This window comes from Coregonus lavaretus (assembly GCF_964263955.1).
Source record: "Coregonus lavaretus genome assembly, chromosome: 7".
Lineage (NCBI taxonomy): Eukaryota > Metazoa > Chordata > Actinopteri > Salmoniformes > Salmonidae > Coregonus > Coregonus lavaretus.
Genome location: NC_139994.1, coordinates 16,581,421 through 16,593,767, shown reverse-complemented (window position 1 = coordinate 16,593,767; position 12,347 = coordinate 16,581,421).

Genomic DNA, 12,347 nt, shown 5'->3' with positions numbered 1-12,347 from the left:
AAGATTGAACTCTTTGGCCTGAATGCCAAGCGTCACGTCTGGAGGAAACCTGGCACCATCCCTACAGTGAAGCATGGTGATGGCAGAATCATGCTGTGAGGATGTTTTTCAGCGGCAGGGACTAGTCAGGATTGAGGCAAAGATGAACAGAGCAAAGTACAGAGAGATCCTTGATGAAAACCTGCTCCAGAGCGCTCAGGACCTCAGACTGGGGTGAAGGTTCACCTTCCAACAGGACAACAACCCTAAGCACACAGCCAAGACAACGCAGGAGTGGCTTCGGGACAAGTCTCTGAATGTCCTTGACTGGCCCAGCCAGAGCCCAAACATCTCTGGAGAGACCTGAAAATAGCTGTGCAGCGACGCTCCCCATCCAACCTGACAGAGCTTGAGAGGATCTGCAGAGAAGAATGGGAGAAACTCCCCAAATACAGGTGTGCCAAGCTTGTAGCGCCATACCCAAGAATAATAATATGCCATTTAGCAGACACTTTTATCCAAAGGGACTTACAGTCATGTGTGCATACATTTTTACGTATGGGTGGTCCCGGGGATCGAACCCACTACCCTGGCATTACAAGTGCCATGCTCTACCAATTGAGCTACAGAGGACCAAGAAAACTCAAGCCTTTAATCACTTACCAAAGGTGCGTCAACAAAGTACTGAGTAAAGGGTCTGAATACTTATGTAAATGTGATATTTCAGTTTTTTTATTTTGTATAAATGTGCAAAAATGTCAAAACTGTTTTTTGCTTTATCATTATGAGGTATTGTGTGTTGATTGATAAGGGGAAAAAACTATTTAATCAATTTTAGAATAAGGCTGTAACAAAATGTGGAAAAAGTCAAGGGGTCTGAATACTTTCGAATGCACTGCAAAAGCTATAAGGCACGCGAGGCAGTGCTGTATCATGAATACAGTCACAGGTAAATGGGTTGACTGACCCTCCGCTATTGCGTCAGGCCAAACAACACCATTTACAACGCCATTTACCTGTGACTGTATTCATGTCCCTTTCTACTTAGCTAATTTTCCCCTAACATCGGACACCCCCTAACTTCAGACACTCTCTAGCGGTTGGAGAACAAAATCACCTCGAGCTCAACATTTAAATGGACTGGAAAATAACAGTACGTTTTGCGACTAACGACACCATTCTAGCTAGCTGACCACCGATTTTCAGTGCAATTTATGTAAGTTAAGTTAGGTTTTGAGAGTTTTCAAAAAAGTTATATATGTACACATTTTGTGGAACACGCTGCATATTGTAAAATGTAATATCCAACCTTTGAAATATAGCTAACGGGTGTTCTAATGTTGCTAGCTTAGTTGCTAAATGTTGATAGAACTGCTAAGTAAGCAAAAAAGAAAGAAATTGTAAGCGTTAGATAATACATATCACGAAAACAGCTGAATGTTGTCAAGCTTTACCGTATCAAAATTGGAGTCCTCTGACAGAGGCATTTTGCACAATCTGCAAAAATGTATTTGGAACTTTGAACCATGAACTTTTTGACACCTATCACTGTTGGCTATGTTTCATCTTACAACAGCTACATAAAGGCAGTATTTAGTCAAATGTTACAATGTATGCATCAATATTAAACTAATTGGGACAATACTTTTCATTACAGATAACATCAAACAAAAAACGTGGGTACACTTTTCAGTTATTATGAAAACTTTCATCACCTTTCAATGCCTTAGCTTTGAAATGTAAATGTTTATACATATTCAGATTGAGTTATCTTTCTAAAATGTGTATAGTATGCCAAGTTATTTAACTACATGTATTTCCCACCACAGCATGGAGAAAGTCAAGAGGAAGCAGTGGAGTGAGGTGGACATGTTCCATGCCATGGTGGACTGATGGGCAGGGATGGCTATCCACCAGGCTGCCAAGGTTTAGGCATCTTTTGTTTTTAGGAGATTACCACGTGTATGTGAATTTTATCAGCTAGTAACAGTTTTCTTTTCATATCTACCAAGGTGCATGGTGTACCTCGGCAGACCCTGGTGGACACGCTGAGCGGCCGGGTGACCCATGGTTGTTGCAGTGGACCACCCACATTGCTTGCACCAGAGGATGAAAATTCTCTGGTGCAGTACTGTATCTACTGCGCCAGCCATGGGTTCCCCTTCAGCAGACAGAGGCTGATGAAATACGCCGACAAAATACGCAGGTATTTGGTGTTTTATGTGTTCATGTATGTAGATTGGTGGACTGACTGTTCTCAATGTGTGTGATGTAAATGTGGATGTGTATGGTGATGCCAAAACAAACATTTTCATCCTGGATGAACAATTATATATTCTATTCTATTGTAGGTTTCGGCACCCAGGGGAAACAATCCCACCACTGGGGAAGAGGTGGTGGGAAATGTTCAGGAGGAGGCACAAGAACCTGAGCATGAGGAGGCCGGACACCCTGGACAGGCGGAGAGCTGAGTGTGCCACACATCCGACGATGGACACCTTCTTCACTTCTTATGAGAAGCACTTGGAGGAGAGTGGATTGAGGGAGAAACCCAGACAAATCTATTATTGCGATGAGTCTGGGTTTCGTAGCGACCAGAGCAGGCACAAAGGGCTGGCTCCCCGGGGCGCAAAACACATGTACCAGCAGGCTCTGGGGACCAAGGAGCACATCACAGTGCTGGCATGCTTCAATGCAGCTGGGGAGGACATCCCCCCCATTTATCATCTACCCCAAGTGTTTCCCCGGTGGCCACTACACACTGGGAGGCACCCCCCCCAAGCCTTGTATGGACGGTCAAACAGTGGCTACATTGACGGGGACCTGTTCAGGAAGTGGTTTCAGCACTTCATTAAGCATGCAGTGAAGGAGCGCCCTCTCCTTCTCCTCTTCGATGGGCACAAGAGCCACATGGACCCGGGGTTGCTCGCGGCGGCACTAAGGGAAGGGGTTATACTTCTTTGTCTTCCACCACACTGCACCCATGTCCTGCAGCCGCTGGACGTGGCATACTTTTGCCCTTTAAAGGCTGAGTTCTCCAAGGTAGCTGGAGACCTTAGCCATTTTGATCACTCCTACATGGTAAACAAATCAGAATTTGCCAGATTATTCCGCTACCCGTACCAGCGACGCAAGGACATGCGCTATGTGGTGGAAGGGTTTAAGAAGTGTGGCCTCTTCCCTTTTGACCCTTCAACCGTTGATGGGTCCCGTTTAATGTCGTCTCGGTCCCTACCGGGTCCCACCACCGCCTCTCCTGGAACCAGCAGCACTATGCCGTCCATCAGCACCTCCTCCCCAGTGACCACAGGAGGACCCTCAGCCCCTGCTCCAGTCCCAGCCCCTGTTCCAGTCCCAGCCCTAGCTCTAGAAGAGCACCCCCTAATAGAGGGGGGGCTGATAGCGAAGGACCTGGGGCACATCCTTACTGTCCTGAAGTATCGGCTAGACCGATACAGAAGACTCCCTGTGGTCGCCACATGCCTCATCGGGGAGGAATACACGCGCCAGTGGCAGGAGAGGGGTGAGAAGGAGAGGGCCGACGCAGAGGAGAAAGAGCGACGGGCAGCCCTCAGAACACAGAGGGCACAGGAGAGGGCTGCCATGGATGAGACCATTGACGCCATCGCCTCTGCTGGACCACCTGCTGGAACCACTCCTGACAGCTGCATCACCAATACCAGTGCCTCCCAGTGTGCAACACCTGTAGGAGCCGCCAGAGTCCCCAGCTGCAGAAGATGGCCACGTGCCTACTCTCCCGGCCACACCATCGTCGGCCCCTCAACCCCACCATTACAAACACCAGCTCCTCCAAGCCATCATCGGCGGTTTTGTCCACCACCACCACGATGCACACCACCCCCCCCTGTCTGTCACCAGCAACACGGCCTCCTCTGGACCAACTGCCTCCTCCGTCTCCCCTGGTCACACCACCATAGCAGCCTCGTCTGGTGTCCCTGCCCCCTGCAATTTGAATACCGCCACCTCCACAGGTAAACACATGTTAAATTACGAAAAAATGACTGTTATCTGTTTTATAAAACAGCAATGTAAAAAAAACTAAAATATCTCTCTTTACATATCTACAGTCCATAGCACCAGCCCTCAAGTCATCTCCACCTCCTCCAAAACTTCTGCAGCTTCCTCCAGAGGTATTGATGTAAAAAGGTTGAAAAGGGTTTTCATGCAACATGCTCTGTCTAACACTACTTTTTCTCAAACTGCAGCATAGAAAAGGAAGAGAAAAGCTCCACCGGTCACACCACCCATGGTACCACTCTCAGGTACTTCATAATCTGTTTTTCTCTCTCTCTCTCAGTTGTATCAATTACTATTGTTGTTGAAGAACTTCTACATTTTGCAAAACCATATTAATCAATTGTATTATTCTTTTATTTTTTATAAAAGAAGACACCACCTGCTGTGCTCACTGCGGAGAGCATGATCCGCCTGCAAGCTCCCCTCAGGAGTGTAGATCCGAGGTGCCATGGGTGTGCTGTGACTTCTGCCAGCACTGGTTCCACTGCAGGTGTCTGCAGTGGGATCCAGAGGTAGCGGTGGAGCTGGATTTCTATTGTGATTTTTGTGACAATATAGGGATGGAGGTCGAGATTTAATTGTTTGTTTTGATTGTGTTCATATTAAATTATTTATTTGTACAAAAAAAGAAATGTCTAAATATAATATATATATTCATTCAACCCATCTTGTGTATTTCTTCCTTTACTTTCCAAGTGCATCTCTGCAACACAAACTCCAACAGTGTTTTCATTGTTTATGTCAATACACATAACTGAAATTAAAGTTGTATTTGATTACTCATATTTTAGTATTCAACTGTTATTTACTTTCTCAAAACATAAGATTAATCTGTAAAACAAACGATGAGACATTATTTGGTTACAACACTGAATATGTTGGTGAAGAACAATTTCTTAAGAGTCCACAGGAGGGCGCACCGGGCTACGCAATGAAAAGTTGACAGGCAAGTCATAATTTTTTACCGGAAGGCTAGCCAACTAGTCAACTATCTAGTAAACATTTCGGATACGAGGTTGGTGTCTCTTTTTTCAACAAAATTAAACGGATATATCTTGTAATTGAACAAAATAGTAAGGTGGCCGATAACTGGGGACCATATGCCGATAATACGGGACGTATTTTTTTGCTAAACCGCTTATCAAAAAGCTGATAATAGTAGTATTTCCACTGAAATGTCAAACATGCTAATTGCTAACCCGTTAGCTAACATTCTTACGACACCAATAATCACAAAACTTTGATGGCTTGATCACAAGATAACACTGTTGAATATGCCGATAATACGGGGTTCCACGCTAAATAGAACGGGCTTGGAACCTCTAACCCTGGAAATTTGACTGGTAAACTTATGGGTACACTCACAATGGCTGCCTGGTATTGTGATGTAATAATTTCCATGGTAATGAAGAATGTTCATTCAAATTATGCTAACTGATGTGTCTCATGCAATGGAATGCATTTTTTGTCATGTAATTTGAGTTGATTCAAGAAATCACAGCACAGATTGATGGATACACTTCCTGATTTTACTTCCTGCTTTGCTCCTATGGCTACACTCGCAATGGCTGCCAGTCCATCCATTATGCCATCATTGACTTAAATGGGGACGCCCATTCTATTAATTCTTATTTCTATGATCACAGGATCATCATTGTCATCAGTGTTATTTGGTAGCAACAATACAACAGACCTGCCTTACATGTCTGAAAATTTTTAATCTCATCCAACTTGATGATTACTTCTGTAATCCACTGATGTTTATGATCCGGATTAATGTTTCATCTCCGTTTTTATAAACATACCCAGAATAAAGTTTGATTTCATTTACACTATCCAGGGCAGAATTGATCAAGTGTTACCCTGTAATACTTCTTGTCCCATGTCGTGTTTGAACTCATGCCCTGGTTTGGCCTCAATCTGATTTCTATCATGGTTTCTGGCCTCTAAATCCAACTAAAGGAGCTTTTCCTGATCAATTGTGCTTTCCCACTGGGCACAGACGTCAATTCAACATCTATTCCACATTGGTTCAACGTAATTTCATTGACATGGTAAACCCCCCAAAACTTGATTTGTTCTTCTTGTTGTTCTTGTTCTTCTTTGTCTTCTTGTTCTTCTTCCTGTTCTTCATCCTGTTCTTCTTCTTGTTCTTCCAATCCCTCTGAAAAACTATTATTCTGAATGTCATCAATGAGAGAGAGAATGTCATTTTGAGGTTAAAACCCGCTGGTACCATCTTCTTTTTCTTTTCCTCCATCACATTTGCAGCCTCTGACAATCACAGTGTGGATTTGATTGCAGGCACAATGGACGTGTTTGATTGAGACGTAATTCAGACACTTCATTAATTTAACCTCAAAGGGACAATCAGCCTCTGGCAGAAAAATATGATGATGGTGAAATCACAGAGTAGGTAAAGGACTGTGTTTTACATGTCTGTGACCATTCTAAAGGGGGGGGGGGGGGGGGGGGGCTTAAGTCCATGTCATGCTGTGACAGGGTGACAGAACTTGTCTAACACTAACTTAATCTTAACTCAATTGACAATGTACTTTGGGTTATTTTGTTATGAACATCTGCTATGTGTGATGGTTTCTTATACAGTAGGTGAACAGATTGCATTGTCATATCATTTTGTCAGATATTTGAAATATGAGAAGATTAGCCTATAGTCTAACAAAACTTTTTTTTAAATGAGTTTGTTATTATACTCTATACTATCAAATGGGTGAAACAAAATTCACATCAAACATTATCTCTCAAGTGGAAACGCAACGCCCCCTTGCGGTTGAAGGCTCCGTTGCGAGACGAACGCCACATACTTTGAAATGTTTTAAACTTTACTGCTCTGCAGTGCAAGCTAGCTTGACTTGCTATAAAGTTAGAGAAACAAGTTGCGGAAAAAGTAACTAAACAAAACATGTTTTATTATCACCTGAAACAATGTATTTATCCTGTCTTGAACGAAAATGTCATATTCTGCAATCTCCCAAAATAAATGCGATCTCTGACAAGAGACAGGCTCTCCTCCATCTTACATTACAAACACTACACTTGTCCATTCAGTAGCAGCGCAAGACTCTGTGAAGATGACGTACGGCGTAATGAAATACGTCACGATGTAAACGGGCATCAGTCTCTAGCTCCAGCTCCAGCCACCAACCATCCAATATCCCCCCCACAGTTCCCCCGAGAGCTGCCCCTCAACCATCCAAGACCCCCCCCCCCCCCCATAAAAACCTCCCCCTCGACTCACCAACTTCTACTTGTCCCAGTCTGTAATCCCCACATGTTTTAAGATGACTACCATCATTCCTGTTCACAAGAACTCTAAGGCTTCATGCCGCAATGACTACCACCCCGTAGCACTCACATGAAGTGCTTTGAAAGGCTGGATATGGCACACATCAACTACATCATCCCAGACACCCTAGACCGACTCCAATTTGCATACCACCCCAACAGATCCATAGATGACGCAATCTCAATTGCACTCCACATTGCCCTCACCCACCTAGATAAAAGGAATACCTATATGAGAATCTGTTCATTGACTACAGCTCAGCGTTCAACACCATTGTAACCTCCAAAGCTTGTCACCAAGCTTAGGACCCTGGGACTGAACACCTCCCTCTGCAACTGGATCTTTGACTTCCTGACGGGCCGACCCCAGGTAGTGATGGTAGGCAACATCCCCTCAGCTTCATGTTCCTCGGGGTCCAAATCACTAAAGACTTAAAATGGTCCACACACGCGCACAGTCGTGAAGAAAGCGTGACAGCGCCTATTCCCCCTCAGGAGGTTGAAAAAGTTTGTTATGGGCCCTCAAATCCTCAAAAAGTGATATGCATGGCACTACAGAGGGTGTTCCTAGAACTTGAGAAAATCTGCAAGGAAGAATGGGAGAAAAACCCCAAATCCAGATGTGCAAAACTGATACAGACATGCCCAAGATGACTCAAAGCTGTAATCGCCGCCAAAGTGTTGACTCAGGGTGTGAATACTTATGTAAATGAGATGTTTCTGTATTTCAGTTTCAGTAAATGTGCTACAATTTCTAAAAACATGTTTTACCTTGTCATTATGGGGTATTGCATGTAGATGGGTGAGAAAAAACCCAGATTTAAATAATTTTAAATTCAGGCTGTAATAAAAGTCAAGGGGTATGAATACTTTCTGAAGGCACTGTAAATCTCAACCTGGATACATAATTTTGGAAAAATTCTTATTGGCCTTGAATCAAGAAACACTTAGCATTTCCTAATCAGCACTGTCTGTAACCTCCACAGATTACCAGGCTAATTATCATCTGAAAGCTTTAATTTGTTTCCCAACAATTCCAGGGCTCTGTGCATACAGAAAATAAGAGGTTCACTTGAGACTACTGTCTTGTTCACAAATTCCTTCCTTCCTTCCTTTGCTCTCTCTCTCTCTCTCTCTCTCTCTCTCTCTCTCTCTCTCTCTCTCTCTCTCTCTCTCTCTCTCTCTCTCTCTCTCTCTCTCTCTCTCTCTCTCTCTCTCTCTCTCTCTCTCTCCTACGGACCACTCTATCATACTACCTACAAACACTCTCCTCTCCTTTCCTCTCCTCTCTCTTCTCTCCCACCAGTCACAAAATACAGCAACAGCTTGTAGGTAATTGATCAGACAAGTGAACTGTAAAATATTCATTTTCTACTTCAACAGCCAGATAAATCTCAGGGGAGGGTGTGGAGGAGGATGCTGGTGGAAATATTGCTTATGCACCACCCGGCATGGCGAGGTAGGAGGGTAGGAGAAGCTTGATTGTGAACCGGGCAGATAAGAGGGGGGCTATGGTTGTCTAGATGCCAGACAGCCAGTGATGGCCAGCCATGCAGTGCCCGGCCTGGCCTCATAGAGCCAGAGCCAAAATCCCTCTCGCTCTCTCTTTTTCTACTCAGGCTAGATCTAAGGCTGCAGACAGTGTTGAAGGAGGGGTTGGTTTGCTGCTCCCTTCATGACTGGCAGGCTAAGGACAGGATTCATGCCGTCATGTTTATGTAGAATATCTTGCTTGGTTAGGAACTACTCCTTAGTGGCACGTGCACATGCTCGCCATAGAAAAAAACGTTGACGTAAGCTACCATGTAAATACTGCAATGGGGGTTTGATTAAATTGGGCCCACATCCATTTCATTATCATTATTGGATTACAAATAAATCAATGAAGCAATGAATGGAACATACAATATGTAATCGATACAATGAGACGGTCAGGAAAGCCATGCGTTGCCAATCATGCAATTGCTATAGCTGCGATATTCCAAACTGTCTCGTCCACCAGTGTTTCATGTTATGGCCAACTTTTTTGTAGACAGAGAAGGTCACCATATATGTGTAGATACGTTTCTATCACCTACCTGCTTATATCCTAACAGCCTTGGGTCTGTCCTTCACCCCCTCCACTTACAGTATACTTTATGGATGATCCCTTGTTTCAAGTCAATCTCACACGGACACCTCCTCTCTTCCTCAAAGGCTCTCTCCATCCCCCTGTTCTCTCCATCCCCCTGTTCTCTCCATCCCCCTGTTCACTCCATCCCCCTGTTCCCTCCATCCCCCTGTTCCCTCCATCCCTCTGCTCTCTCCATCCCCCTGTTCTCTCATCCCCCTGTTCTCACCATCCCCTGTTCTCTCCATCCCCCTGTTCTCTCCATCCCCCTGTTCTCTCCATCCCCCTGTTCTCTCCATCCCCCTGTTCTCTCCATCCCTCTGCTCTACAGGATACATATATGCTGTGTGTGATGTGTGACAGAGCACATTTTCCATATGAATTATATAATATTCACACTTGGCATTTCAATAACCATACAACGAGTGAGTGAGAGAGAGTGAGAGAGAGTGAGATGAACTGGGGAAGGGAGAGAGAGAGGGAGGGACACAACTGAACTGGGGAAGGGAGAGAGAGAGAGGGAGAGAGACACAACTGAACTGGGGAAGGGAGAGAGGGAGAGAGACAACTGAACTGGGGAAGGGAGAGAGAGAGAGAGAGAGAGGGAGAGAGATAACTGAACTGGGGATGGGAGAGAGAGAGGGAGAGAGACACACAACTGAACTGGGGAAGGGAGGGAAGAGACACACAACTGAACTGGGGAAGGGAGAGAGAGAGAGAGAGAGAATAGTTATGGGGGAACAGAGAGAGAGATTGAGACATCTACCTACCCTGTGTTCCGCTGGACATGCCTGGAACTAACGGTGTTCTTCTTCTTCTGACACCTTGAAGGTTTTACTTGATTTTACGGCCTATCATGAAGTGCTTTGGTAAACACTTCATAGGCTAGAAAAGGAGGGGAGAGGAAAATAACCTAACTGACAACAACACTAGATCAGTAATGAAGTAGTTAGAAATCAAAGCAATATGCTGGAATTATTAATATTTAATAGCCTGGACTATTTTACGGTTTGGTTAATTGAATACCTTATCTTTATTATGCAGATGCTTCATAAATATTATATATTACATATCATAGATAGCTGCTCTTGAAAACCGCACTGAAGCATTGAGAAATATAATTAAGTTTAAGGAGAAAGAAAAAAATTAAACCCACTATATTTTTTGGTTTTCTTTTTCATACAGTTTTTTTTAATTAAAGCTTTATCTAAAATGAACTTACGTCAACAAAATAACAAATAGCTCTGTGGTCAGAGGAGTGGAAATGAATTTAAACCTCCCTCATCCTCATCCTTCTGCCAACTCATTTTTAGAATAGTTTGAGTGCATATTTTTGGGAAACTTCTATTATAGCTATCCTTTTTAATATAAAGGTCATGTAAGCTCCCAGAGAGGGTTGATTAAACTTGGGATTACATCTCAGCTCATCCGTTATATTATTACAATATTACAATAATATAAAATGTAATCTTCTCATTGTTTAGCTGGAAGCCAAGCATCACGTCTGGAGGAAACCTGGCACCATCCCTACAGTGAAGCATGGTGATGGCAGCATCATGCTGTGGGGATGTTTTTCAGCGGCAGGGACTGGGAGACTAGTCAGGATCGAGGGAAAGATGAACGGAGCAAAGTACAGAGAGATCCTTGATGAAAACCTGCTCCAGAGTGCTCAGGACCTCAGACTGGGGCGATGGTTCACCTTCCAACAGGACAATGACCGTAAGCACACAGCCAAGACAACGCAGGAGTGGCTTCGGGACAAGTCTCTGAATGTCCTTGACTGGCCCAGCTAGAGCCTGGACTTGAACCCGATCTAACATCTCTGGAGAGACCTGTAAATAGCTGTGCAGCGACGCTCCCCATCCAACCTGACAGAGCTTGATAGGATCTGCAGAGAAGAATGGGAGAAACTCCCCAAATACAGGTGTGCCAAGCTTGTAGTGCCATACCCAAGAAGACTCTATGCTGTAATCGCTGCCAGCGGTGCTTCAACAAAGTACTGAGTAAAAGGTCTGAATACCTACGTAAATGTGATATTTCAGTTTATTTTTAATTTTTAATTTGCTAAAATTTAAACAGCAAAAAAACAGTTTTTGCTTTGTCATTATGGGGTATTGTGTGTAGATTGATGAGGGGAAAAATCTATTTAATCAATTTTAGAATAAGGCTGTAACGTCACAAAATGTGGAAAAAGTCAAAAAGAAAAAATGCATTTAAAACTTTATCAGAAAAGAAGGCAGCATATGCTCTGGCTTTTGGGTCCTGGGCAGACGGCCATCTTGCCTTCCTCGACCAGTGCAAATGGAAATCCCCTTCGCCATGGCTGCTGGAGGCCCATGACACACACGTACACACACACACACACATACACACACACACACACACACACACACACACCGCTACTGAAAGGTAGGAGAGAAACCCCCTGGAGGTCTGTGGAGGAGGTCCATGTTCACCCCCTTAGTGTTCTCTTCTCGCCCACCTAAGAGAGCCCTGTGGTGGGTCTGACCACCGTGTTGAAGCCCCCAACCCTGGTTCTCTGTTTGGAGCCTGGTGCTCTGCTGCACTTCACTCTGATAGATAACGACCACTCTGAACAGAGGATCAAAGACTAGAAGACCAGAGGGCTCCATTATCTATGACGGAGTAATAAAACTCCTCTCTCTCTCTCTCTCTCCCCCCCCTCTCTCTCTCTCTCTCTCTCTCTCTCTCTCTCTCTCTCTCTCTCTCTCTCTCTCTCTAGAAACTACAAGCCCAACATGGTAGAATGGTAGAATGAAACTGAATGTAGTTCCTCAATAACCCACTTTGTATTGTGTAAAGTGTATATGACACCCAGATCACTGATCTACCCTGTATGGTATATTGACAAACAACTCCACAACTACAGTTTTTCTCGATTGCTAAGACACAT